The sequence below is a fragment of the Salmo trutta genome, chromosome 18, assembly GCF_901001165.1.
Source record: "Salmo trutta chromosome 18, fSalTru1.1, whole genome shotgun sequence".
Lineage (NCBI taxonomy): Eukaryota > Metazoa > Chordata > Actinopteri > Salmoniformes > Salmonidae > Salmo > Salmo trutta.
The window spans coordinates 36405684-36432095 of NC_042974.1; the positions used below are offsets into that span (position 1 = coordinate 36405684).

General features: G+C 42.9%; 1 protein-coding gene across 1 annotated transcript in view; it reads left to right on the top strand.

Moving 5' to 3' along the window:
- Positions 1–8826: 8826 nt before the first annotated feature.
- The window catches only part of LOC115153248 (protein FAM53B), a 44139-nt gene continuing 26553 nt past the window's right edge, over positions 8827–26412 (top strand). The window contains exon 1 of the mRNA XM_029698487.1: positions 8827–8971. The gene's annotated coding sequence lies outside the window, so the exon portion shown is untranslated. The remainder of the gene's footprint in view (positions 8972–26412) is intronic.

Sequence of the window (26412 nt, forward strand, 5' to 3'; positions counted from 1 at the left end):
ATAAAAAGTCCAATAATCAGATAATGTTATGTTGGGGAAATCTCCCCCTGGGGAAAAAATATAACTAGCCTGTAATCGAACCCACAAATGCTGATGCTCCAGATACTCAACTAGTCTAAAGAAGGCCAGTTTTATTGCTCCTTTAAATCAGCAGAACATTTTTCAGCTGTGCTAATATAATTATATATTATTTTTTTTAGGATCAATTAGCCTTTTAAAATGATAAGCTAACACAACGTGCCATTGGAACACAGGAGTGATAGTTGCTGATAATGGGCCTATGTAGATTTTCCATTCAAAATCAGCCGTTTCCAGCTACAATAGTCATTTACAACATTAACACTGTATTTACATGTACATTTTAGTCATTTAGCAGACGCTCTTATCCTGAGCAACTTACAGTAGTGAATACATACATTTCATTTTCATTTCATGCTTTTTTTTTTGTTGTACTGGCCCCCCGTGGGAATCGAACCCACAACTCTGGCGTTGCACACACCATGCTCTACCAACTGAGCCACAGGGAAGGCTATATTTCTAATTAATGTTATGTTAATGGACCAAAAATTAGCTTTCTTTCAAAAACAAGGACATTTCTAAGTGACCCCAAACTTTTTAACGGTATATTGTATGTCAACATTTTGTGAATGAAAAAGTCCTCAGTTTTGCAATCCACCTTAATAACCAGCTCGTAATGAATACACAGACATGGTTCAAAGAAAGCGACGTGATTTCCTGCCGTAACTCGCTGTCATTAATAACTGTCAAACTCAACCTCTAATTGGAATCTGGGCACGTGGCCCAATAGAAGCAGTCGATGTGAGGCATGCTGTTGAATAAACGCGTTACAAGAATTACTGCCTGGAAATTTACAAGTACTGAATACCCTGCCTGGATGCTCATCATCATATAATATCAAATCAAAGTTTATTGGTCTCGTACACCGTTTAGCAGATGTAGTAGGTGCAGCGAAATGCTTATATATGTATATATGCTTATATTGTATTCCTTTACACAACTTTTTCCCATGAAACAAGATGCATAATGACTCTTAACTCTGATCAATATCGTCACATTGACGATAGAAGAGACAGCGTCTAAGGAGTCTTCAAATGGCTCTTTGACTGGCACAGAAACAATGTCTTTGTTCTGCACCACAGATTATTTATTACAAATAAAAAAACATACCTTATTTACATAAGTATTCAGACCCTTTGCTATGAGATTTGAAAATTGAGATCAGGTGCATCCTGTTTCCATTGATCATCCTTCAGATGTTTCTACAACTTGATTGGAGTCCACCTGTGGTAAATTCAATTGATTGGACTTGATTTGGACCTGTCTATAAAAGGTCCCACAGTTGACAGTGCATGTCAGAGCAAAAACCAAGCCATGAGGTCGAAGGAATTGTCCGTAGAGCGCCGAGACAGCCTTGTGTCGAGGCACAGATCTGGGGAAAGGTACCAAAAAATGTTCTGCAGCATTGAAGGTCCCCAAGAACACATTGGCCTCCATCATTCTTAAATGGACAACGTTTGGAACCACCAAGACTCTTCCTAGAGCTGGCAGCCCAGACAAACTGAGCAATCGAGGGAGAAGGGCCTTGGTCAGGGAGGTGACTGCCTGGTATGGCAACTGCTCGGCCTCCGACGGCAAGCCACTACAGAGGGAAGTGTGTACAGCCCAGTACATCACCGTGGCCAAGCTTCCTGCCATCCAGGACCTCTATACCAGGCGGTGTCAGAGAAAGGCCCTAAAAATTGTCAAAGACTCCAGCCACCCTAGTCAAGACTGTTCTCTCTGCTACCGCACAGCAAGCACTACCAGATCCAAGAGGCTTCTTAACAGCTTCTACCCTCACGCCATAAGACTCTTGAACAGCTAATCAAATGGCTACCAAGACTATTTGCATTGCCCCCCCGCCCACGCTACTGCTACTCTCTGTTGTTATCTATGCATAGCCACTTTAATAATTCTACCTACATGTACATAATTACCTCGACACCGGTGCCCCTGCACATTGACACATTGACTCTGTACCAGTACAACCTGTATATAGCCCCACTATTGTTATTTACTGCTGCTCTTTAATTATTTGTTATTCTGATCTCTTACTTTTTGGGGGTTTTCTTTAAACTGCATTGTTGGTTAAGGGCTTGTAAGTAAGCATTTCACTGTAAGGTCTACACCTTTTGTATTCGGCGCATGTGACAAATAACATTTCATTTGATTTGACCAAGAACCCGATCACTCTGACAGAGCTCCAGAGTTTCTCTATGGAGATGGGAGAACCTTCCAGAAGGACAACCGTCTCTGCATCACTCCACTAATCAGGACTTTTATGGTAGAGTGGCCAGATGGAAGCCACTCCTTAGTAAACGGCACATGACAGCCCACCAAAAGACTCTCAGACCATGAGAAACAAGATTCTCTGGTCTGATGAAACCAAGATTGAACTCTGTGGCCTGAAGGCCAAGCGTCATGTCTGGAGGAAACCTGGCACCATCCCTATGGTGAAGCATGGTGGTGGCAGCATCATGCTGTGGGGATGTTTTTCAGCGGCAGGGATTGGGAGACTAGTCAGGATCGAGGCAAAGCTGAACGGAGCAAAGTACAGAGAGATCTTTGATGAAAACCTGCTCCAGAGCCCTCATGTCCTCAGACTTGGGTGAAGGTTTACCTTCCAACAGGACAACGACCCTAAGCACATAGCCAAGACAACGCAGGAGTGGTTTCAGGACAAGTTTCTGAATGTCCTTGAGTGGCCCAGCCAGAGCCTGTACTTGAACCCCATGGAACATCTCTGGAGAGACCTGAAAATAGCTGTGCAGCAACGCTCCCAATCCAACCTGACAGAACTTGAGAGGATCTGCAGAGAATTATGGGAGAAACTTCCCCAAATACAGATGTGCCAAACTTGTAGTGTCATATCCATTAAGAATTTATGCTGGAATCGCTGCCAAAGGTGCTTCAACAAAGTATTGAGTAAAGAGTCTGAATACTTATGTATATGTAATATTTGATTATTAAATACTTTTTAAATAAATTAGCAAACTGTTTTTGCTTTGTCATTATGGGGTATTGTGTGTAGATTTGAGGGGGGGGACAATTTAATTAATTTTAGAACAAGGCTGTAACGTAACAAAATGTGGAAAAAGTCAAGGGGTTGAAATACTTTCCGAAGCCACTGTACATAAAGTCCACTCCCTTGCACAGGTGCTGTTGTTAAGAGACGCAGTCACAAATATGGAGACTGGGAGGTAGAACAATCCTGTTAATGGAAGTCAAGTCATGAGAGTATTTCAATCAACTTTTCCACACAGCATTCCTTACTGTCAGGGTATGCTGCTAATGCAGTTGCAGAACACCATTCAAATAATCCTCCAGTTGCATCTGTGGAAAGCACCTTAGTTCCTTCTGGAAGAATAGAAGTGATAGATCATTTCCATGCAAATGTTTATGCATCTGCTATGTGATTGTGATCCTGTCACCCTGTGCTGAGGGTTTGATAGTGGTTAGTTTGTTAGTTTACGAGGCTGTGAACAGGAACACATCTGGAGCGCTGGTGCTGTTAATTGAACTAAAGCATGCACAATGTACACCATGTTTTAAGGCAGCAGTCATTAAACTGGCTCCAGGAATTTGAGGCCTAAATTATACATTTTGTTGAACAGAGGAGTTTCATTCATCTGCTTGGAGCATGTCATCCTCTTTCAACAGCCACCTGGCATGCCAAGCTATTTCTAGGGCAGGCGTAAGCAGTCCTACCAAAAAGGACTGGTGTGGGTGCAGGCAAAAGTCTGAACCCCAGCCACACAAGCCCTTACAGGACAAGATTGTCCTGTTTTAGGATGTCCATTGCCATAGACACATGATCTGTGTCTCGTGAGTCACAGAAGACATACACTTTAAGAATATGGGTAACATGAAATGTAAAGTAGGTTCATAATTTTGCCATCGTCAGCAGGCAACATGTGTGCAGGCACTGGTGTGAAGCCACACTTTTATTCCACTCAATGTTAATCAAGAGTTGCAGAGTTGATGCCACTGCCTTCTTGCCGCACTAACACCATGAATGCTGTACTTTTATTTAATTCTCAAGTGTGATACAGTAAATATTTATGTTTTTCATTCCATCTCCTTGGAAACGTTTGAGTCCTCTTAATACGATTTCCGGGTGCTGATTGAATTACTCCTCCATGTAGCTGTGCAGTTTTCCATGCTGGGGAAGCAATGTGGAAGTGGGAGAAATTCCTCCTTGCCACATTTCAAAACATCTGCCGGGTCCCAATGAGACTGTACAGGCAGCTCAGTCAACTTCACAGTTACAGAGTATATGGATGTAGCTATATATCTCTACGTACAACTATTAAACATTCATTTAGGTTACTAGGCCTGGCCTAGTATTTTGCTACGGCTACATAGTTTATATAACTTTAGACCTACTACATGTTTCTACATGACACTTTCTTTATCTAGTATATTTTGAAGTAGAACTATTGAGTGTATACAAATATTACTGTGACAAGGAAGGAACACTTTTAGACATAGGCCTACAAATGGCAATCTGAATCAGAGCACTGCTGCATTGAACTACAAAAATCTCTGAAACCGGAAACACTTATCTCCCTCACTATCTAGCTCACAGATCACTGCACCTGTACATAGCCCATCTATAAATAGCCCCAAAAACTACCTCTTCCCCTACTGTATTTATTTATTTATTTTGCACCCCAGTATTTCTACTTTGCACACTCATCTACTGTCAAATCTACCATTCCAGTGTTTTAATTGCTATATTGTATTTACTTCGCCACCATGGCCTATTTATTGCCTTTACCTCCCTTATCTCACCTCATTTGCTCACATTGTATATAGACTTATTTTTCTACTGTATTATTGACTGTAAGTTTGTTTTACTCCATGTGTAACTCTGTGTTGTTATATGTGTCGAACTGCTTTGCTTTATCTTGGCCAGGTCGCAGTTGTAAATGAGAACTTGTTCTCAACTTGCCTACCTGGTTAAATAAAGGTGAAATAAAAAAATAAAAAAAATAAATAGCACTTATAGGGCCTAGTATTTAGCCAAGTGTCATAAATTACAGGTTATAAAGGCCTGGAAACAATACGTTTCAATTAATATACCACAGGCTGCAGTGGTGTGTATTCATGGTAGCCAAGGGGAAGCCAGGCTTACCCCCAAAAATGACCAAGAAAATGTCCTTCAATTCGCAAGAGGCTGAATGTATCTCACCGGAGAAAGCATCCAAGCGAACGAAACAGCGCCTCTCTGTATGTGTAACCCATCTATGCTGTCTGGTCAAAACGAGTATGCCATTGTTGCTGCCCTTAGCATTGAATGCAAGGGAGGCCAGCGAGCATTTGACCTCCCTTAATAATATATATTTTTAAATTATAGCCAATCAGCGTTGAGCAAAACTGAGTGAGCTCAGCCGTGAATGGTACTGGCACACAGTCACATCACATTAGAAGCCAAACGTCATTGACAGAAAACGTGAATTGTTGCTTCTCGTTGTGTCATTGTCCTTCGGTGGCTAGTAGCTAGCTGAAATCGTCCCTTTCCTAAATTAGCCATGAATGGAGATATGGATTTCGACTTGTGGTTTTACTTAATTCTTCGTACTGGCCAATGATTATCACGGCGATTCTGAAGGAACCATAAATTCATACATTGTGCCCCTGGCCTGAGAGGATGGAAGTTCAATATGTAGCTCGATGTTGTAACGTTAGGCTAATGTTAACTAGCTGGCTTAGTGAATTGTTGCCCATGAAAGGAAGTTAGGCTAGCGAGAAAGCATTTTAGCCAGGTAGCCTAGGACAACAAAAACTAAAAGCTTTTATGATAAAGTCATAGACTGTTTAGGCAACATGAAAGAGTAGGATGGCATTGGCGTTTCTCAACAAGTGGGGTGAGTCAACACATTTTTTTCTACTTCCACACACACAGAGAGAAATCAATACCATGGACAGCCACATCATATTTAGTTTACGTTGATTAGACTAAATCGTTTTTGTTATCTTTTAGTTGTCACTGTATTAGACTAAGCATGGGTGATTAGATTATGTTGAAATGGTGCTGGAATAGTGGAGTCAGCACTTGTTTTCTTTGCGACTTGTAACTCTCTGTGGGTCTAAATTAATAGTTGTTTAGTAGTCCGAAAATGTCGGAAACATTAACTTGCTTGACCATGCTTTAGGTCATGTAACTGTTTGTGACATGCAATATGTTTTGTGGACTTCACCGGATAGATGTTGCTCTCTGGTTTTGTGATGAAACAGGTGTGGTTGAATTTATTCTGCAACTTCTCGGTCTTGACCTATATAGCATGGTGTCAAGGCATATGAACTAAGAGGTTATAGAGAGAACAACACAATTATCACAACACATAGCTTGTTAAATGTAAGTTTTTCCTGGCTTGGCTTCCCTGGTGATTTTACCCATGCACCGCTACTGACAGGCTGATCCAGGGGCATCATGCACCGTAAAAATCTGAGGGGGCACAAAGTACGTGAGGATGGCTGGGGGTGGTCCGGAGGGGAGCTAGGCCCACTGTCTGTAATTTGGAGAATTTTGCCGTTTTCAAACACCCAAAATAGCTTTTTCCTGCAATCTAGAGCCATAATCATTATGCATAATTCTATGTAAAAAATATATATTTTTCTGTATATCCAAGCATACCTCTTCAGCTGTCTGTATCCTCCTGAATGGTGGTTATTTTAAAGTAACTATACTGAACAAAAAAATAAACGCAACATGTAAAGTGTTGGTCCCATGTTTCATTAGCTGAAATGAAAGATCCCAGAAATGTTCCATACGCACAAAAAAGCTTATTTCTCTAAAATGTTGTGCACAAATTTGTTTACATCCCTGTTCATGAGCATTTCTCCTTTGCCAAGATAATCCATTCACCTGACCGGTGTGGCATATCAAGAAGCTGATTAAACAGCATGAGCATTACACAGGTGCACCTTGTGCTGGGGACAATAAAAGGCCACACTTAAATGTGCAGTTTTGTCACACAACGCAATGCCACAGATGTCCACTAGAACTGTTGTCAGCTAATTTAATGTTAATTTCTCTACCATAAGCTGCCTCCAATTAAGTTTTGGAGAATTTGGCAATAGGTCCAACTGGCTTCACAAGCGCAGACCATGTGTAACCATCCCAACCCAAGACCTCAACATCCGGTTTCTTCACCTGCGGGATGGTCTGAGACGAGCCATCCAGACAGCTGATAAAACTGTGGGTTTGCACAACCAAAACATTTCTGCACAAACTGTCAGAAACCGTCTCAGGGAAGCTCATCTGCGTGCTCGTCGTCATCATCACCCTTGACCTGACTTCATTTTGGCGTCGAAACCAACTTCAGTAGACAAATGCTCACCTTTGACGGCCACTGGCACACTGGAGAAGTGTGCTCTTCACGGATGAATCCCGGTTTCAACTGTACCGGGCAGATGGTAGACAGCGTGTGTGGTGTCCCATGGGCGAGCAGGTGAACAGAGTACCCTATTGTTGCGGTGTGGTTATGGTATGGGCAGGCATAAGCTATGGACAATGAACACAATTGCAATTAATCAATGGCATTATGATTGCACAGAGGATCTCGTCACGGTATCTAAGGTCAATTGTCATGCCATTCATCTGTTGCTATTGCCTCATGTTACAACATGATAATGCACGGCCCCATGTCACAAAGATCTGTACACAATTCCTGGAAGCTGATAGTGTCCCAGTTCTTCCATTGCTTGCATACTCACCAGACATGTCACCCATTGAGCATGTTTGGGGTGCACTGGATCGACGTGCACAACAGCGTGTTCCAGTTCCCACAAATATCCAGAAACTTCGCACAGCCATTGAAGAGGAGTGGGACAATATTCCACAGGCTACAAGCAACAGCCTGATCAACTCTATGCTGAGATGTGTCGCGCTGCATGAGGTAAATGGTGGTCACACCAGATACTGACTGGTTTTCTGATCCAAGCCCAACCTTTTTTTTAAGGTATCAGTGACTAACAGATACATATATGTATTCCCAGTCATGTGAAATCCATAGATTAGGGCCTAATGCATTTATTTAATTGACTGATGTCCTTATATAAACTGTAACTCCGTAAGATCTTAGAAACTGTTGCATGTTGCATTTATATTTTTGTTCAGTGTAAATATTACTCTCTGCATCTCTGCTAAAGACTGTGTAAAAGATTGAAAGGAATGTGTCTTAAGTACATTTAGTTATTTATATTCTAAACCTTGCCATCAGGCATGCCAGCTAAGATAGACAAGAAAGCTACTCTAACTTAATTGATATGGCTTCTTGGTAGTTAGGTTCCCAATCTCCCAACCTCATAACTATCTGGGCTAGCTAAAGAAAACATCATAAAATTGCTATGTGGCTAGTAGTATTATAGAGAAACAACAACTACATTATGTGGGTTTTTTTTTACATGACAAATCTGAGGGGGCAAGTGCCCCTGTGCCCCCTTTGGGCATGAAGCCAAGTGAACTACTTACTGTTACAACGTTACTACAGAGTTGTACATTCAGAATAGTTTGTGGGGGAAAATGACACACGAGTAGACGATACCAATACGGAGGGGGAGAGTAAAATGATGTAGTTTCCATTGAACTAGAAGTAAAACAATGTGTAATGAATGGCAAAAAAAACACAACATACCGAATATATTAAATATTCTCAATATAAGCATGGTCAAGCTGAATTGGAACCAATAGTTGCTTGCTCCCCCCCGCGTGAGAAATGGTTTCGCTGAACGAAGGTTTTGTTACAACCTAGCTAGCGAGTACAGAGTTTCATGCAGTTGCTCAGTCCCACACTGACAACGTCGCTGTGGCGGCAGCAGTGCGCATGAGGACCCACATACGTTGCAGGTCCTTTGTTGCGGATACCGAAGATGACTTAACCTCGACAGACTCTCAGCTGGCCAGGTAGTAAGGCATCCATCCCGATATCATCTTTACTTATGACATTGTATGTTCATCCTCTTTTGGGTGTCTTTGTTGCCCAAAATAGTTTATTGATTGCTGAAGTTTGCTTGAGATGTTTTCCGTTGCTAACTAACATGCAATAAGTTCAAATAAGCATACAATATTGTTGCTTAGGCTAACCTATGGCTAGAGAAAGTCAAATATTGTCAAGCAACTTGGAAGTGTTGCTTGCTTGTTATCCATGCTTTCATAATAGCAAGTGTTTGGGAAATTATGATTATCGTGTTTTATTTATATTAAAATAAGCAACTGCACAATGTCATTGAGGAACAAGGCAAATACCGTGTTGCGATTCTGTGCAAATTAACTTGCTTGCTTTCTAGCTGCCTGATGCGCATGACTCCACAGTAGTTGAACAGCGCGTAGTCGTATAGGAGAATAGAGAGGAGGTGATTGATAGATAATTTGCTTTGTGCGCAGTGCTTGGGCTACTGGGACAAAAGCCTTACTGTATTCAAGGCTCCAGCTCTGTAACGCGGTTCGGTTGTCTGTACTTGACTCAACTCAACCCCCCTCTCGCCCTTTCCAACCCGCACTCACTCTGTGGAGTACTACTTTTTTCTCTCCCCCTCTCACCTAGCCTAGGCACCCTCACTATCGGCTGCCTAGGCTACCTCTCACCATGCTTGCATACCCTAAAATATCCAGAGGGGGAATTGTAGAGCTGGATATGCTATTATTATGGTTGTGCAGGCACATTGTGGTTTGGGCAATTCCACAGTAACAGAGTGATGCCGAGACTCACTTTTTCACTTTAAAATGTATGCGAAGTAAAAACCATTGATTGCTAAGTTTAAAAACCATACACCTACACTGAGTGTACAAAACATTATGAATGTTCCCGAGTGGTGCAGCGGTCTAAGGCACTGCATCTCAGTGCAAGAGGCGTCACTACAGTCCCTAGTTCGAATCAAGGCTGTATGAACATCCGGCCGTGATTGGGAGTCCCATTGGGTGGCGCACAATTGGCCCAGCATCGTCCGAGTTTGGCCAGGGGTAGGTCGTCATTGTAAATAAGAATTTGTTCTTAACTGATTTGCCTAGTTAAAAAGGTTACATTTTAAAAAATGAATACTTGATTTTTCCATGACATAGACTGACCAGGTGAATCCATGTGAAAGCTATTATCCCTTATTGATGTAAATTGTTAAATCCACTTCAAACAGTGTAGATGAAGGGGATGAGACAGGTTAAAGAAGGATTTTTAAGCCTTGAGACAATTGAGACATGGATTATGTGGGCTCCATTCAGAGGGTGAATGGGCAAGACAAAATATTTAAGTGCCTTTGAACGGGGTATGGTAGTAGGTGCCAGGCACACCGGTTTGTGTCAAGAACTGCAACACTACTGTTTTTTTCATACTCAACAGTTTCCTGTGTGTATCAAGAATGGTCCACCACCCAAAGGACATCCATCCAACTTGACACAACTGCAGGAAGGATTGGAGTCAACATGGGCCAGCATCCCTGTGGAACGCTTTCGAAACCTTGTAGAGTCCATGCTCCGAGGAACTGAGGCTTTTCTGAGCCCAAAAGACGTGTGTGAGGGGTGTAACTCAATATTAGGAAGGTGTTCTTAATGTTTTGTACACTCAGTGTATATGCAGAAGTCCACTTTTAAAAATTGCCACTGAGAATGTTACAAAACCACATTTACTTGAAGAACAGTGCAGATGCAAAGTTTTGTAACAGAATGACAGTAACATCTTCCTCAGTGTTTTATGTGACCACGTTTTCCAAAAACTGTGAAAATATCTACTTTGAATTGAGATTCAAAGATGTCTGAGAAAGAATGGGGTATCAGCTATGATATGACACCTTGAGTTTGAAACAAAACTATTTTGGTTATTTAACTACAGTAAGTGAAGTGGATCAACAGCCGGTAACATAATTTTTATTTTACCTCTAGGCAAGTCAGTTAAGAACAAATTCTTATTTTCAATGACGGCCTAGGAACAGTGGGTTAACTGCCTTGTTCAGGGGCAGAATGACAGATTTTTACCTTGTCAGCTCAGGGATTTTACAGAAGGCAAATAGTTTTTGCTAAACTATGTTGATTTTAGTTGGCAGGGGTCTTCACTTCATCATTATTGTGTTTTGATGTATCTCTAATACCTTTTAAGACTTTTAGACTTCTAGTAGATGTTAAGACCCCTTTTCCATCTGTGTGACCAGAAATCAAAGCCTTTGCTTATTCCTCATTTTTAGGATGGAAAACGGTTGAAAAATGTATCTATGCCTTCATTTCCCAGAAATGTAGACTTTTAGCTTCCATTTCACACCTAATTTCCACTTTCATGTCATGTTTTGTGCCTGTAACCCTTGTCTGTTTTCAGGAACTGCAAGTCGAGAGTAATGTGGCTTTATTATAACATTTTATTGACACACTCCTCCGCTCTGCGATCTTAGAAGAGATTGATAGTCGTTTGTGGTGTTCCATGAGTTATCTCACACACACACACACACACACACACACACACACACACACACACCACACACACACTGGGCAAGACACCACACTCAACAATATATTTCAGTCTTCTCGTTCGTGGTTTAGCAGAGGATGGGTGCAGCGGGTATATCTTGATATGAGTCACTTTGTTCTTTGTTTTTGTTGCTGAATGGAATGCAACCCCTAGACTTTTCAGAAAACCCTTCAAATGCAAGTTTGACAAAGTTGGTCTGAATGGTGTGCTCATTCAATTTCATGAGTTCAGACAGTCAAACTTCTCCTCTACTCTCTAAACAAAACAATCAAAGTGTTGCTGTATTGTTAGATGTAATTGTTTTTGGAGTCTTATTTTGGACCATGGTTGGAGTGTGTAATGTAATTGGGGGGCTACAGAATGTTTAGGTACACTGAATTAAAGTACAACTTGATGGTACACTGGTACACTTTGACTATGGGTTTGTCAGGGTCGTTTCCTTTGGGACTAGGGAAGTTATTGTTAAGAGTATTTGTTTTTTCCCCTCTGGTTATGTTGAGGAAGAGATGGTTGACAGTTGCAGACATCAGGCACTAAATACCAGGCAGGACGGGTTTTGTATCAGGATGGCCTGAAATTCCATAGAATGCTTAGTGTAACTGTTTATCTGTTCTCACCTTACTAGGACAGCCTGAAAGAAGGTATACCTATGTGTTTGTATATGTCTTGGTTCTCTCTAGGTTTACTAAGGTGGTTATTTGCAAAAATACTGGTTTTAGTGAAGGCCCCATGTACATAGTTGACCTTTCCCCTTCTTACGTGCAGCCAGGAGGGAATTTACTCGTTCACTTGAAAACTAATCTCAGTTCAACTGGCAAACTAGGTGCAAAGTCAGGCTTAGATTGCCTCAGATGCCCAGCTCTAGTATCTAAATGCAAAGGGGATGTTGATATGGGTAGGCCACCAGCACTGTGTGTGTCTGAGTTTAGGGGCTGTTCAGGACAAGTTTATTGTGTTTTGGTTCATACTTCTTAGCTATGGTGGTAAACACAGATATGATAACTATGCTTTGACTTGCTTGTGATTGCCAAAGAAAGCTGTGATACTCAGCATTGTTTAGTTTCACAATGATTGAAGATCATATCTTCTTTGCTGGACATTTTTAATGTTTGTGCTTTTCTAATAACACATTTCTGTGTTATATTCATGTGCTTTTCTAGTAACCGTTTTCTATGCTCATGCAAGTGACTGACTGATCGAATCCTCACTATCAGTATCTGCAATTTGGCAGTACGCCCAGACCTTTGTTTTGAGAACGAAAGATATCTCAGTTTCAAGGTCTCAGCTTGAAACTGAGACCTTGGTCGGTCACATAAATTCAACAAAACGGTAATGATGAATTCATTACGCTAAATCATGCAAATATAACTTCTCTGTGTATAGCCGTACATAAGACAACTGCTGTACCGGTGTAAGAATTTCCACAACACTTCCTCAAACCTTTCCAGACAATCTGTTGTTATCAAACAACTGTGCTTGATTCAATTGCTTATTTTTAGCACAGTAAAACCTGAAAGGCCTATGCTGGAATCTGCATGTGAAACACAGTCAAGTTGAACAGGGTTGTCTCAGATAGCTAGACAGGCGGTAGACAGACAAGAGGGACTTGTTTTGGACATGGGATAGCTGTAGTAATTTATGGAGGTAATTAAACCAAGTAGGTTTTTAAAGGGGATCACTCTATGCTCCTGTGTGTGCTTAAGACGCACACATTTGCAAGACCTTTGTGTGTGAGGCCCTCCATTCTCTGAGTGGGCAGCTGCGTGCCTGTGAGCAAGGCACTGTTCCATTCTCTCCCTCTCTCTGTAACCCTCTCGCTCTCTCACTTTATCTCTCTCCCCCTCTTTCTTTCTGTGGTTCCTTGGCCCAAGGCATTATGCAAAGCCTCCAGAAAAAAGGATTGTTAGCCATGCCTGTCTGTGCCTCTGTGTTGCACAAATTTCATTTTAACGACGACCTTTTAACTCTTTCTGTGTGACCTTCAGTCATAACTGCTCTGCTTCGCCCACAACGTCAAAGTCTGTGAGCTGAGTTCCAACAAATAGTAATGTTCACCGGTTCCCCCCACGTTTCTGTGTGTATATAAACTCACGTCCTCTCACTGTCAACTGCATTTATTTTCAGCAAACTTAACGTGTTAATATTTGTATGAACATAACAAGATTCAACAACTGAGACATAAACTGAACAAGTTCCACAGACGTGCCTAACAGGAATGGAATAATGTCTCCCTGAACAAAGGGGGGGTCAAAATCAAAAGTAACAGTCAGTATCTGGTGTGGCCACCAGCTGCATTAAGTACTGCAATGCATGTCCTCTTCATGGACTGCACCAGATTTGCCCGTTCTTGCTGTGAGATGTTACCCCACTCTTCCACCAAGGCACCTGCAAGTTCCTGGACATTTCTGGGGGGAATGGCCCTAGCCCTCACCCTCCGATCCAACAGGTCCCAGATGTGCTCAATGGGATTGAGATCCGGGCTCTTTGCTGGCAATGGCAGAACACTGACAATCCTGTCTTGCAGGAAATCACGCACAGAATGAGCAGTATGGCTGGTGGCAATGTCATGCTGGAGAGTCATGTCAGGATGAGCCTCCAGGAAGGGTACAACATGAGGGAGGAGGATGTCTTCCCTGTAACACACAGCGTTGAGATTGCCTGCAAACTTAATCCTATCCCAGGTATTCCTTAAAGAGGTGGGGTTTCAGGTGTCTCCGGAAGGTGGTGATTGACTCCGCTGTCCTGGCGTGGTGAGGGAGCTTGTTCCACCATTGGGGTGCCAGAGCAGCGAACAGTTTTGACTGGGCTGAGCGGGAACTGTGCTTCCGCAGAGGTAGGGGGGCCAGCAGGCCAGAGGTCCATGAACGCAGTGCCCTTCTTTGGGTGTAGGGACTGATCAGAGCCTGAAGGTACGGAGGTGCCGTTCCCCTCACAGCTCCGTAGGCACGCATAATGGTCTTGTAGCAGATGCGAGCTTCAACTGGAAGCCAGTGGAGTGTGCGGAGGAGCGGGGTGACGTGAGAGAACTTGGGAAGGTTGAACACCAGACGGGCTGCGGCGTTCTGGATGAGTTGTAGGGGTTTAATGGTGCAGGCAGGGAGCCCCGCCAACAGCGAGTTGCAGTAATCCAGACGGGAGATGACAAGTGCCTGAATTAGGACCTGCGCCGCTTCCTGTGTGAGGCAGGGTCGTACTCTGCGAATGTTGTAGAGCATGAACCTACAGGATCGGGTCACCGCCTTGATGTTAGCGGAGAACGACAGGGTGTTGTCCAGGGTCACGCCAAGGCTCTTAGCACTCTGGGAGGAGGACACAATGGAGTTGTCAACTGTGATGGTGAGATCATGGAACGGGCAGTCCTTCCCCGGGAGGAAGAGCAGCTCCATCTTGCCGAGGTTCAGCTTGAGATGGTGATCCGTCATCCACACTGATATGTCTGCCAGACATGCAGAGATGCGATTTGCCACCTGGTTATCAGAAGGGGGAAAGGAGCAGATTAGTTGTGTGTCGTCTGCGTAGCAATGATAGGAGAGACCATGTGAGGATATGACAGAGCCAAGTGACTTGGTGTATAGCGAGAATAGGAGAGGGCCTAGAACTGAGCCCTGGGGGACACCAGTGGTGAGAGCACGTGGTGCGGAGACGGATTCTCGCCACGCCACCTGGTAGGAGCGACCTGTTAGGTAGGACGCAATCCAAGAGTGAGCCGCACCGGAAATGCCCAACTCGGAGAGGGTGGAGAGGAGGATCTGATGGTTCACAGTATCAAAGGCAGCAGATAGGTCTTGAAGGATGAGAGCAGAGGAGAGAGAGTTAGCTTTAGCAGTGCGGAGAGCCTCCATGACACAGAGAAGAGCAGTCTCAGTTGAATGACCAGTCTTGAAACCTGACTGATTTGGATCAATAAGGTCATTCTGAGAGAGATCGCAAGAGAGCTGGCCAAGGACGGCACGCTCAAGAGTTTTGGAGAGGAAAGAAAGAAGGGATACTGGTCTGTAGTTGTTGACATTGGAGGGATCGAGTGTTGTTTTTTTGAGAAGGGGTGCAACTCTCGCTCTCTTGAAGATGGAAGGGACGTAGCCAGCGGTCAAGGATGAGTTGATGAGCGAGGTGAGGTAAGGGAGAAGGTCTCCGGGAATGGTCTGGAGAAGAGAGGCGGGGATAGGGTCAAGCGGGCAGGTTGTTGGGCGGCCGGCCGTCACAAGTCGCAAGATTTCATCTGGAGAGAGAGGGGAGAAAGAGGTCAAAGCATAGGGTAGGGCAATGTGAGCAGGACCAGCGGTGTCGTTTGACTTAACAAACGAGGATCGGATGTCGTCAACCTTCTTTTCAAAATGGTTGACAAAGTCATCCGCAGAGAGGGAGGAGGAGGGGGGGGGATTCAGGAGGGAGGAGAAGGTGGCAAAGAGCTTCCTAGGGTTAGAGGCAGATGCTTGGAATTTAGAGTGGTAGAAAGTGGCTTTAGCAGCAGAAACAGAGGAAGAAAATGTGGAGAGGAGGGAGTGAAAAGATGCCAAGTCCACAGGGAGGCTAGTTTTCCTCCATTTCCGCTCGGCTGCCCGGAGCCCTGTTCTGTGAGCTCGCAATGAGTCGTCAAGCCACGGAGCAGGAGGGGAGGACCGAGCCGGCCGGGAGGATAGGGGACATAGAGAGTCAAAGGATGCAGAAAGGGAGGAGAGGAGGGTTGAGGAGGCAGAATCAGGAGATTGGTTGGAGAAGGATTGAGCAGAGGGAAGAGATGGAAGAGGAGAGAGTAGCAGGAGAGAGAGAGAGCGAAGGTTGCGACGGCGCAATACCATCTGAGTAGGGGCAGAGTGAGTAGTGTTGGAGGAGAGCGAGAGGGAAAAGGATACAAGGTAGTGGTCGGAGACTTGGAGGGGAGTTGCAGTGAGATTAGTAGAAGAACAGCATCTAGTAAAGATGAGGTCAAGCGTATTGCCTGCCTTGTGAGTAGGGGGGGACGGTGAGAGGGTGAGGCCAAAAGAGGAGAGGAGTGGAAAGAAGGAGGCAGAGAGAAATGAGTCAAAGGTAGACGTAGGGAGGTTAAAGTCACCCAGAATTGTGAGGGGTGAGCCATCCTCAGGAAAGGAACTTATCAAGGCGTCAAGCTCATTGATGAACTCTCCAAGGGAACCTGGAGGGCGATAAATGATAAGGATGTTAAGCTTGAATGGGCTAGTGACTGTGACAGCATGGAATTCAAAGGAGGAGATAGACAGATGGGTCAGGGGAGAAAGAGAGAATGTCCACTTGGGAGAGATGAGGATTCCAGTGCCACCACCCCGCTGATCAGATGCTCTCGTGGTATGCGAGAACACGTGGTCAGACGAGGAGAGAGCAGTAGGAGTAGCAGTGTTTTCTGTGGTAATCCATGTTTCCGTCTGCGCCAAGAAGTCGAAGGACTGGAGGGTGCATAGGCTGAGATGAACTCTGCCTTGTTGGCCACAGACCGGCAGTTCCAGAGGCTGCCGGAGACCTGGAACTCCACGTGGGTCGTGCGCGCTGGGACCACCAGGTTAGAGTGGCAGCGGCCATGCGGTGTGAAGCGTTTGTGTGGCCTGTGCAGAGAGGAGAGAACAGGGATAGACAGACACATAGTTGACAGGCTACAGGAGAGGCTACTCTAATGCAAAGGAGATTGGAATGAAAACTAACTAAACAACTGGGGAAGCGAGAGAGCCGAGGGCCTCCCTCACTAACCATTCACTGAAACACTCAAATATAACTTTTCCAACTTACACTTCGAAATTATAATTGATGTAAACTACAGTGGTTCAATGTTTCCAGGAATAGGCTCAAACTTTGTTTATTCAGCTAGATATCTTGGTACAGTATTCTTCCGTGAAACCCACCCAGTGCACCGTGTCCTATGACGCCGTAGCTAACTAGCATGCTAGCATCCAATAACACACGGTTAGCACCAATACTTGGTTACAGCAAACTACCAATGGATCATTCGTGTCCGTGTCTAGTTCCTTTCATAACGCAGAAGTAATTAAACGTTGGCTAGCTAACACAAAGTCAGTCCTGCTAGCTACACAAGTGGACTACACAACTCGAAAGCTTACGTTGCAAAAATCTTATTGACTAAAATGATACAGTACCGCTAGCTGGTAGAGTTGGCTAGCTAGCAGTGGCTGCGTTTACCTTTATCTTTGATACAAAGGCAACTATGTAGCTAGCTAACGTTACACTAATCAAATCGTTCCGTTGTAATGTATTTAGTTTCTACAGTGCTGCTAGTTGGTAAAGTTGGCTAGCTAGCAGAGAAATTGCTTAATATCGTATTTAAACAAAATCTTAGCAGGCCCATGGGCCTGTGTGTGTCAATTTCGACCAGCCCACCCAACTAAAAAATGGTTCAGCCTGTCTGGCATTTGCCAGAATTGCCAGATGGCCAATCCGCCCCTGACCTAATCTTAGGCTCCTGTTTTTATCTGGAGATGAGAGGTGCTTGTATTACATTTTTTGTCAAAGTTAAACCACAGACCTTGTGTCTAGATAATTTCTCCCTTTGTGTGTGTGTGTGTGTGTGTGTGTGTGTGTGTGTGTGTGTGTGTGTGTGTGTGTGTGTGTGTGTGTGTGTGTGTGTGTGTGTGTGTGTGTGTGTGTGTGTGTGTGAGTGAGTCATGGGCAACCACCTCTAACCTCTCTAGGGTATGTGGGATGAAATCGTCCCACCTACTCAACAGCCAGTGGAATCCCGTGGCGCGATATTCAAATACCCTAGAAATGCTATTACTTCAATTTCTCAAACATATGACTATTTTACACCATTTTAAAGACAAGACTCTCGTTAATCTAACCAAACATTAGATTATGTAAGCAGAGTACCCAGCCAGAAATAATCAGACACCCATTTTTCAAGCTAGCATATAATGTCACATAAACCCAAACCACAGCTAAATGCAGCACTAACCTTTGATGATCTTCATCAGAGGACACTCCTAGGACATTGTTATACAATACATGCATGTTTTGTTCAATCAAGTTCATATTTATATCAAAAACCAGCTTTTTACATTAGCATGTGACGTTCAGAACTAGCATACCCACCGCAAACTTCCGGTGAATTTACTAAATTACTCACGATAAAAGTTCACAAAAAACATAACAATTATTTTAAGAATTATAGATACAGAACTCCTTTATGCAATCGCTATGTCCGATTTTAAAATAGCTTTTCGGCAAAAGCACATTTTGCAATATTCTGAGTAGATAGCTCGCCATCACGGGCTAGCTATTTTGACACCCACCAAGTTTGGCCCTCACCAAACTCAGATTTACTATAAGAAAAATTGGATTACCTTTGCTGTTCTTCGTCAGAATGCACTCCCAGGACTTCTACTTCAATAACAAATGTTGGTTTGGTTCAAAATAATCCATAGTTATGTTCAAATATTCTCTGTTTTGTTCGTGCGTTCAAGACACTATCCAAAGGGTAACGAAGGGTGACGCGCCGGCGCGTATCGTGACAAAAAAATTCTAAATATTCCATTACCGTACTTCGAAGCATGTCAAACGCTGTTTAAAATCCATTTTTATGCGATTTTTCTCGTAAAAAAGCGATAATATTCCGACCGGGAAACCCTGTTTTCGTTCAAAGACTAAAAATCTAAAATGGACTCTTCACGTGCATGCGCGCACCCCCGTCTCATTGTTCTCAGATCGACCACTATCCAAATGCGCTACTGTTTTTCAGCCATGGCCTGCAAAGTCATCATTCAACGTTCTGCCGCCTTCTGAGAGCCTATGGGAGCCGTAGGAAGTGTCACGTTACAGCAGAGATCCTCAGTTTTCAATAAAGAGAGTGTAGAAGGCCAAGAAATGGTCAGAGAGGGCACTTCCTGTTTGGAATCTTCTCAGGTTTTTGCCTGCCATATGAGTTCTGTTATACTCACAGACACCATTCAAACAGTTTTAGAAACTTTAGGGTGTTTTCTATCCAAATCAAACAATTATATGCATATTCTAGTTTCTGAGCAGTAGTAATAACCAGATTAAATCGGGTACATTTTTTATCTGGCCGTGCAAATACTGCCCCCTACCCTAGAGAGGCTAAATCATACACCCTGAATTCCCTATCGACAACTGAGGTAACCTCATGTTTTGCTTTCTTTTGTTTTTCACTATCATAAGACTTCTATTATGAATGACGAAAGAGTCATTCTTCTGTTTATTTTCCACCTTCTCTTTTCCTCCTTTTCTTAACAACACCGCATATCTCCTGTCTGAGTCATTTAAGGTTTGGTTAGACTTTCTGTTGATTCTGTCTAAAATGTAATCCCTCAATTATACACCCCTAAAAAAGAAATAGAACGTTTCCGAATGATGTATGGTGCAAACGACATATTTCAACGTATTAGGAAGTAGAACTTGTTTTCCATGCTAGTGTGAAGCAGTATTTGTGAACAGTATTTGCCATTGTATTTCACAGTTTCTCTGCCAATAAGTTTTGCCTCACATAATTGTGAAGACTAATGAGCTAAAGGAAATCATGTTTCTTCCATCTCAGTTGTGTTCATAATGGTAGCTAAATTAGGGTTGGTGTGTTTTGGCAATCTCTTTGCACTACACCTTCATCTTTTACATTATGTGAACGATAATGTCTCTCATTAAAGCCACGGAAGTTCAAGGCCGACCGCTGTACCGCAGGTATTGTTGGTAGAAAAAGGATCTTTGTGGCAATCTTTGTGGTCAATCTTCGTGAAAATAAATAAACATTTTCAAGACAGTCATGGTACCAATAATTGCTTCTATTACACCAGAGGAATGTCCTTGAATGCTTATTTTGAAATTGCACACAGAAGACATTATAAGGATAACTAACGAATGGCAGCCTGCGGTATCCCGGTTGGCCTCCAACTTCAGATACTCAATGAGAGGGGGCAGCACTAAGATAGCCTGCAACGTCTTTTCCTGGTGTAGCTCAAACTGTGCATGTTATGTCTACATAAATCTCCCACATGAGAGGCCATCTTAGCCGACTTCCTTGGCTTCAAATACGCTATTGAGTCTTCACATAGGAATGAATGCTATCACGTTACCGATGGCTTTGTCCATTCATATATATAGTCATGGGCACAGACATTGACCCGCTTTTTTACAACCTTGGATCCACTACACCCACCCACCCACACTCACACACATACACATTAATACATACACACACACACACACACACACACAGCTCTCAAGACAGTTGCCAAGAAAGTAACAGATGGATGTTTGGTTGAGTGGGTAAGGCTCACCTTTCTCATGAATGAGTGGATGTCTTGACTCAATGGAATGCCCACAATTGCCTGTCACCCTCCACCCCAACACTCCCCCATTCCCACACCATTCATCGACTATGCTCCCCCATACGAGACCTGCAGTGTTATCAAATCAACTTTTATTGGTCACATACACATGGTTAGCAGCTGTTAATGTGAGTGTAGCAAAATGCTTCTGCTTCTAGTTCTGACAGTGCAGTAATCTAACAATTCCCCAACAACTACCTAATACCCACAAATCTAAAGGGGTGAATGAGAATATGTAAATTTAAATATATGTATGAGCGGTGGCCGAGCGGCATAGGCAAGGTGAAATAGATGGTATAAAATACAGTGTATATACATATGAGTTATGTAAACATTATTTAAAGTGGCATTGTTTAAAGTGGCAATCTAGTGATCCATTTATTAAAGTGGCCAGCGATTGGGTCTCAATGTAGGCAGCAGCCTCTCTGAGTTAGTGATTGCTGTTTAGCAGTCTGATGGCCTTGAGATAGAAGCTGTTTTTCAGTCTCTCGGTCCCAGCTTTGATGCACCTGTACTGACCTTGCCTTCTGGATGGTAGCGGTGTGAACAGGCAGTGGCTCGGGTGGTTGTTGTCCTTGATGATCTTTTTGGCCTAAGTGTGACATCGGGTGCTGTAGATGTCCTGGAGGGCAGGTAGTTTGCCCCCAGTGATGTGTTGTGCAGACCACACCACCCTGTAACTAGCTTGGAGGGGACAGCTACCCAAGACATGCAATATGGGATTGGAAGTGACTGTCTATATAACGTCACCTATTTACACACCATACTGTAGGAGTGGCCCCCTTCCTTAGCTTTTATGGATTCCTGTGAGGTGGATTAATCATGATGGTCTGCTCTGGAAGCTCTCATGTAACGTATCCCTGGTGGATAAGGGCCTGATTTAATGTGCATAGAGCAGCCTGTCAGGGGTAATGGGAGAAACCATATACTGAGGGACGGGGGTGAGGGGGTGAGAGAGGAGGTAATTAGTAGGATACCTGATGTGTGGAGAGCCCTGGCTGGCATGCAATGGTTTTTCCAGAGGCCAAGGGGGGCCCCTGGCCTAATCCTTCTTAACTTCTCTAGGGTAGGGGGCAGTATTTTGATGTCTGGATGAAAGGCGTGCCCGTAGTAAACTGCCTGCTACTCAGGCTCAGAAGGTAGGATATGCATGTTATTAATAGATTTGGATAGACAACACCCTGAAGTTTCTAAAACTGTTTGAATGATGTCTGTGAGTATAACAGAACTCATATGGCAGGCAAAAACCTGAGAAAAGTCCAACCAGGAAGTTAGGAAATCTGAGGTTTGTAGTTTTTCAAGTGATTGCCAATACAGTATACAGTGACTTATGGTTCATTTTGCACTTCCTAAGCCTTCCACTAGATGTCAACAGTCTTTAGAATGTTTCATGCTTCTACTGTGAATGGGGAGAGAATAAGAGGTGATTCAACAAGTGGACTAGGCTGAGGCCAATGAGTTGTTTACTGCGCAGTCACACAGGCACGCCGTTCCTTATTTTTCCTCTGTAATGAATACGCTATTGTCCGGTTAGAATATTATCGAAGATTTATGATAAAAAAGACCCTAAGGATTGATTGTAAACATCGTTTGACATGTTTCTACGAACTGTAATGGAACTATTTTGACTTTTCGTCTGAATTTAATGCGCGAGCACAGCGCATTTGGAGTACTGGACCGAACGCGCGAACAAAAAGGAGGTATTTGGACATGTATATGGACTTTATCGAAACAAATGAACATTTATTGGGGAACTGGGATTCCTGGGAGTGCATTCCGACAGAGATCATCAAAGGTAAGTGAATATTTATAATATTATTTCTGAGTTTTGTTGACTCCACAAAATGACGGGTTTGGTTTCGTGGCTGAACGCTGTACTCAGATTATTTTAAAGTGTGCTTTCGCTGTAAAGTTTTTTTGAAATCTGACACAGCGGTTGCATTAATAAGGAGAAGTGTATCTATAATTCTTTTAATAACAGTTTAATATTTTATCAACGTTTATGATGAGTATTTCTGTAAATTGATTGGGAGGGAAAACATTTTTGAACATTACACGCCAATGTAAAATGTTTTTTTTATATATAAATATGAACTTTATCGAGCAAAACATACATGTATTGTGTAACATGAAGTCCTATGAGTGCCATCTGATGAAGATCATCAAAGGTTAGTGATTACATTTTGCTGTATTTCTGTTTTTTGTGATGCCTCTCCTTGCTTGGAAAATGACTGTGTGGTTTTTCTTGTTTAGGTGCTGTCCTAACATAATCTAATGTTATGCTTTCACCGTAAAGCCTTTTTGAAATCGGACAATGTGGTTGGATTAACGAGAAGTGTATCTTTAAAATGGGATATAATAGTTGTATGTATGAGAATTTGAATTATGAGATTTTTGTTGGTTTGAATTTGCCACCCTGCTATTTCACTGGCTGTTGAATAGTGTGTCCCGCAGGTGGCTAGCAGGATGCTAGCATCCCACATACCCCAAAGAGGTTAATAACAGTCTCCAACCCCTGGACCTGCCCAGTTCTGTTTTGTGCTACAGATTAGTGAGGATTTAGGAAGAAGTGGTCCTGAATCAGCTTTGAAGAGCATATAATCATTACTGCTCATTAGGGCTGGCACAATTACCATATAACTGTGTAACCAACATTATTATTTTTTTATTTCACCTTTATTTAACTAGGTAGGCCAGTTGAGAACAAGTTCTCATTTACAACATGGATGATAAAATAACCGTAAACATTTTTTTGGGGGGGGGACAAACAGCTGACTGAAACGACCGGGCATTCGTGTGGTTGAATGATTAAGAAATCCTAGGCCCCTGGGCCCAGGGGCTTCAGTCCTGGTAAGCCCCTGCATTAATCCGGCCCTGTATGTCGCTAGCTTTAAAATGGCAACAAAGCAGCAGTATTGTAATTGACACACACTTAGACCTCCAGTGTGTACGTGTGTGTATGCCTACGTGTGTGTGTGTGTGTGTGTGTGTGTGTGTGTGTGTGTGTGTGTGTGTGTTTGTTTGATATGTCAGTGCCCTGGAAACCTTTCTCAAGAAAGGTGTCTTCTCTGTTTTGTTTTTCTGTTTGTCACAGGACTGGGTTGTCATGGTCACTGCTCTTCTTTCAGAGAAAAATAAATGAATCGTCTTTAAAACTGCTCATAGAGATAAAGACAGTTTTTATTTGTGTAGAAGCTCATGGTCACTGTTGTTAAAGAAATGTAATTTAGAATTGACTTGGAAGGCCAAAATCAACCACAGTTACTGCACATCAAATCAGATGTTGTCAAGTAAAAAGCTGAAAGAATGATAGCTGCTTTGTTTCTGTTCTCACCAGGCTTCTGTTGCATGATGGGGTGGTGTTTGGGACAAAGTGTCCAGCTAATGGGTGCTGGGCTGATGGTCGGAGGGCGGCTTGGTATGCAGTGATCTCTCCAGACCCGTTTTACGACCTCATCCTCAACACGAGAAAGGGCTGACCCAGCATTAACTCTTCATGCCCACACAGACGCTACTTGAGACTTTCACAAGAGAATGGTAGCTCTCCTTCTCTCCCAGTGGGCCTGAAAACACCACCTGATGAGGAAGAATCATTTTTGTAACACCTTTTAAGCCACTATAACTCTAATATAGTCAATAGCGTGTCTTTTGTCATAATAAAAGCATGCCATCTTATTAAATCTCCCGAAATACTTGAGTATGCCATGATAAAATAACCGTAAACATAAAAAAAAATTTGGGGGGGGGGGGGGAGAGAGAGAGAGAGAGAGAGAATTTAACAATATAACCACACATGTGGATAATGCATTTACAATCATCGAGGATTACACAAAAAAGTTGGACAACTTGTTTCCATTGTGGTCCTCTTAAATGGTTAAAAAATGTAAAATCTTCAACATACTAGGCATAGGCTCCACAGTAGACCTAGCCTACTAGCCGCACTTTGGTTGCACATATAACACAAAACAAAGGACAGGATAACATTGTCATGACCCAGGGGTACTCAACTCTTACCCTATGACTGGCGACCCACGGGTGATTTTATTTGGCCCACAAAGAAATGAGCAAAAAATATATACATATAGATTTTAATTTTAAAATGGTTGGACTTAAAAGACCATCAAATCAGCTCCAAGAGATTTTAATTTGGAAATCTGTTCCCACACACAATAGAGAGATATGTGATCGTATACAAATGTAAGCAAGGTTTGAAATTATTATGTTTTAGTCAAATATTATATCAGTTTGGGCTTATTGCGGTCAATTTACTGTATACAAATTTTTTGTAATTATGTTCCCGGCCCCCTGACCATCCGCTCAAGAAAAAAAATCGTCCCACGGCTGAATCTAGTTGATGATCCCTGCCTTACGAGGTCCGGAGCCAGCTGGTTTTCTGTTCTACCTGATAATTAATTGCAAACACCTGGTGTCCCAGGTCTAAATCCCTGATTGAAAAAATGCAGTGGAACTGGCTTTGAGGTCCAGAGTTGAGTTTGAGGGGCTTAGAGCATTACATACAGACATTACATAGATCTATTTGTTCTTTTCTTTGACTCACCCTCTCATCAACCCCAAGTTGCAGAGTTCATTGATGCGATGTGTTTGTTTATTTCAACATAACTGATCAAAGCTGTAACACTAGACGCGCTCCGCACAAGTTTACCGTAACCACATCCAATCAGTGATTGACACTAAACACTGTGTCACAGAACCTTACAGTGCCCCATATTGTCCCCCCAGGTGCCCATTCATGTGCCTGTGCAGAATCAGCCTGAGCATGGTGCCATTACCAGTACTGCCCTTTCAAATCCTTCTCACTAATCGACCATTGAGAGCCAAGGGCCTGTGCCCAGACCCAACTTCTAGAATGAAGAAAAATCTGGTTAGAATTACTGTTAGGTACAGTACATCCCCTATGGAATTGGATCATATTTAGCTTTTTTTTCCTTTAGGGATATATAAATATAGTATTATTGTCATTTAATACGATCCTTTTTGGGCCTAAACTTGAATTGGAGCCAAAGAGTCTGCCATCTGCTGCAGTATAATTCACTCAGATATTAAACGTGATTTAACAAGCATGGAACCATGGTTAAAATGTTACACGAGGCAACTGTAAGCTGAAGATGTGCCACAGAAATGTGCCAATGTAGAACTACTAGGGTTTTGAGATTCCTCAAGTTCATTAAGCGAATAAAGGAGAAAGGGGTAGCTGGTGCCTAATATGGCGACCGGATTGTGGGCGAGTGGGTATGTCGAAAGGAAAGGAGTGGGTGTGTCGAAAGCACTCTGCTATATGTTCGACGGTTTGATTTAGCTGTTTTTTGTTTGTTTCTTACCATGCCCCTACTGTATATTGAGCTACCGCACCGTGAGACTTTGGACTTCTGTTTTGAAGCCAGAGGATGAGTCTGAGTTGTATTTCAGACTTAGTTTTGCACAAATAATTGTTACATTTCACTTATTGACTGTTTATTTGTTAATAAAAGTACTGATGATGGGTGTAGTGTAGCTTCATGCGTTGTATGCGTGTGCCTACTGTGACAGCCACCCTGATATTGGCTACTAGGTAACTACTTTGCACACCGTTGTCA